The sequence below is a fragment of the Ischnura elegans genome, chromosome 1 (genome assembly GCF_921293095.1).
Source record: "Ischnura elegans chromosome 1, ioIscEleg1.1, whole genome shotgun sequence".
Classification (NCBI taxonomy): Eukaryota; Metazoa; Arthropoda; class Insecta; order Odonata; family Coenagrionidae; genus Ischnura; species Ischnura elegans.
The window spans coordinates 36,965,962-36,969,800 of record NC_060246.1 but is presented as its reverse complement, the minus strand read 5'-3'; the positions used below and the strand labels follow the sequence as shown (position 1 = coordinate 36,969,800).

The following is a 3,839-nucleotide window of genomic DNA, read 5'->3' as shown; positions in this document are numbered from 1 at the left end:
CGTTAATTTATTTAATGATGGAATCTGATTGAAAATTAATGGTGTGAGAGCCCTAGAAATACTAAGTGGGAGGAGAGAGATGGATGAGACAGTCTTGTGTGAGGGAACTAATGAAATTATATGACCCTTTTGTATTAACATAAGAGGTATTTCAGGGAAAATATTGGATAAAGATTTAGCTTGGAGACTAATAAATATTTTATGTCCCCCACATGATTCCAGCTCAAAGAGCTCTTGTAGTAGCAATTCATTTGAAGGTATAGTACTCTACCACATCAACCACTATCCCTATAATAAGTTAGTGAAAATTGTACATGGAATACCTACCTAAATCTAGATATTTTGTGCACTGCATTTTTATGGGCATGGCAGCTACTGGTAGTGACAATAATTTGGGACTTAGCCATCCCTCTGTCAGCAGAGAAGTTGAGGGGGTTACAGAAGCATAGGATGCTCCTCCCATATTGACCAAAGATATATAATTCCCATCCAAAAAAAAAGAACTGAGTAGAGTAATATAAAATTAAGCGTGAATTGCAGCTGATGTCGATGCCCATGAATTTTTGTAACAAGTTGTGATGAGCCCATTACTGTTTACATAACATTTTCCAACAACTTTATACTGTTGGAGAATAATCAAACCAACATTATAATTTATTTTAATAATTTGTCATGGATTAGACCTTGATTCTGAAAATTATTCACTTGAGTGTTTTAAAATCATGATTGCTTTATATGCCAGTCCTTTTCAAATTAATTGGTGATAATTGAAGTATTCCTACAAATAGGCCTAACACAGATAATGGGTATTAATGCATTCACAATAAGGGATCCAGTTCCTTTCATTAAATTTCCTGCATTATAATATGGCATGATGTAAGTAACCGATTAATGGAGATGTTGCTCCAGATGTTCATGAACTTTACCTAGATTGTTTCCATTAGCATGGGATCAGAAACGTAGCATTCCAAAAAATTTGGTGATAATGCCACTCTTCTATTCATATTACAAACTTTTACCAATTTACAGCTCCCCACCCCCTGTAATTAAATGATTCATATTCGCTATATCATGAAACCCATTCTACATCCACAGCTCAAGTCTCTTGTAACTACTCTCATCCCATATGCTATGTAAACCCACTCAGAAGCATATTAATAACATGCTTGTGAGCACAAGCTCTTAATCAATTTGAAATGTGTTGGTAACTAATACCACCTCCAGAACTATGGTTGCATTTCGTTATTCTTTATAGTTACTAAATAATTACAGGTGAGCTCAAAGGAAATTAAGTAAGAGAGTATCATTTCTAAGTCATTCCTATTTTATTAAATAGTAATTTGCAAGCATAATTTTTTCCAGATTATCAGTTATGTCGATACATATATGGAATCAATCAGCCATGCATGGGGAAATGAAAGGTTCTTGGGAGATTGGATATCAGTGTTTTTTGTTTGGAATAAATTTGGGAAAATAATCATCTGGTACATAATTAGCATACATTATATGATATTAATAATATATTGGAAGAAATGACCTTCATTTTTTAAAGGTAAGCTCCTTGCATCGAAAAGAAAGAATATTTATATCATATATGTATGCTTATGCACTGAATATATTAAAAACAGTGTAATGAATGATAGGAGGCTTAGGTAACCCACACCACCACTGACCCCTGACTGGAATACTATGTGGCAGGCCAAGTACCCCTGAAACTTATTAAACTGAAGCCCATGTGCGGGTTATGAAGTCTATTGAGAGGTGCATGGGGGTTCTTAACTCTAGGTTCAGATGATTGCTGAGACATTGAGTGCTGGAGTGTACACCAATAAAATCAGGATTGATAGTTAATTCTTGTGTTGTACTTCATAATATGTGTGTAGGGGCTGGTTTTCCCTTCCCAGATGAGGCTGATTATTATGGAGATCCCAGCTCTTGCAGAGTCCCTAATTAATGGAAGAGGCATATTAAACAAGGCCAGAACTATTAGACAAGCGATTATTAACAGGTTACCTAATGCATTGGTAAATTACAAATAGATACACTACCATTGCTTTTGTTGGTGGTCAAACTACGGTTTTCCGCCTTAAAATTAATCATGGGATCCTTCATGGAAGGCATGCCCGGTATTTGCCACCAACCTCATCAGAATGGTCTAAAATGAGAAAAGAAATATTACGAATAGGTCATGTTTCATCCATTATTTTTTTATGCCTTTTTCTGTTACTTGCATAAGACATATAATTTCTTCCACTTGGTAGAAATTTCCCTTACTGTTTGGGTCTCTTAACCTTCTTGATTGTGAGGTACTTCAGGGTAAAAGTAGAAGACTCATCACTATAGTCATTGTGAACATTGAAGTCAGGGCTGCAACGTAATGATAGGCAGTCCGTTGTAAATAGATTCTTATTTTTATCTTTTTGAGGGGTTTAGTTCTTCACCTTATTTTCCGTCTTCTTAGCACCCTGTTACCAGCTCTTATCCCGTAAATTATCCTTTCTTATCTACAGTCTTCCAATAATTAAGCAAACTATTCTTAGGACATCGCTGGCTGTTGATAATAATTTTCAAAACATTTTACCACACTCACGAGGACCGTTTACATTACTATTTTCATTGCCTATAACTAATTATCTGGCCAATTCTGCGAGAAACGATATGACGAAACTGACTACATCAATTCAAACACTTGTATTATCATTAAAATAGGTCCATCAAAGCAAAGGCATAAGCAAATCTGGCATGAGCAAAGGCATAATAACGCCAGATTCCTCTCATTTACAAGTTTTTATCCCAATTACTCACTGTAATCTTTGGTTTCAATCGCATACACATTTCCAACGCACTCACCTTCAACATTAATATACACCTTGAGCTCTCACTTACATTTAAAAGTGTACAACATACTTTTCATTAATCAATGTTATAATTCGCAATAACATTGCACTTACCAGCCGAATCTCGCTCTATTTTTGTTTGTCGAGGACAATTGCATGCCGATTTTCTCTGATTGGCTCGCAGTGACGTATTGCAGGAAAACTTCGGGTATCTTCGTCTTCCCCCACTACCGCGGAGGGGAAGGCACGAAAATGTTTTCGTGAAGCCTACTGAATAGCAAATTACGCGTCTTCGAATGTTTACGCGGCGTAACCACGTAAACGGAATCTTTCGTCTTCGCGACCGCGTAAAGAGTTACTGAATAGCCCTGCTGGTTGTGCGTGTGGGGAAAGGCCCCCTTGGGAGGGAACAGAGGGGGCGATATGTGAATGTGGGGGGGGGGAGGAAACGCTCCTCTTCGCGGGCGAGAGAAATTTCTCGTTTCGCAGAAAAGTAAATTGACCTTGAGCCATTTCCCTCCCGACTGCGATGGGGCACCACGCGCACGGCTCCACGATCACGCGTGTCCCGTCGAAAGTACCAACGCGTTGGTTGGTTGCAACGGCCCCATGGGAAGTCCCTCAAGTGTCACCACCACATCTCGTTCAAATTTCGCTGGGTGATAGGAAATGGATACCTATAAGTTTTAGTTACGGCTTCATCCGCCAACGCCCAATACTTTTCGAGGTATTAGCGACGGAATGTAACGGAAAACACCTAAATGCATGCATCCCGCAGAACAAGCAGTAGGCCCGTTTTACACGGGGCTCATCATTGCGCAGGTTGGCACTGAAAACATGTTTGAATTGCGAGAATGCGAGCTTTCAATCAGAGCAGGGGCTATTTTGCCGTCTCGCATCCATGCATTCTTGCATGTGTTCTGGCAATTCACCTCTTTACACGACGCAATTTTGAATACGCCTTCGTATGTGCTATCGTTTTCAAAAGTATGTAGACACCCC

General features: G+C 38.7%; 1 long non-coding RNA gene across 1 annotated transcript; it reads right to left on the bottom strand.

Annotated features, from left to right (window-relative positions):
- Window positions 1-1,559: 1,559 nt before the first annotated feature.
- LOC124174137 lies at window positions 1,560-2,466 on the bottom strand. The gene is made up of 3 exons (XR_006868878.1): window positions 2,275-2,466; window positions 2,049-2,155; window positions 1,560-1,946 (listed from the first exon to the last, which is right to left on the bottom strand). It is a non-coding gene; the product is annotated as an uncharacterized LOC124174137 (long non-coding RNA).
- Between the last annotated feature and the right edge of the window lie 1,373 nt (window positions 2,467-3,839).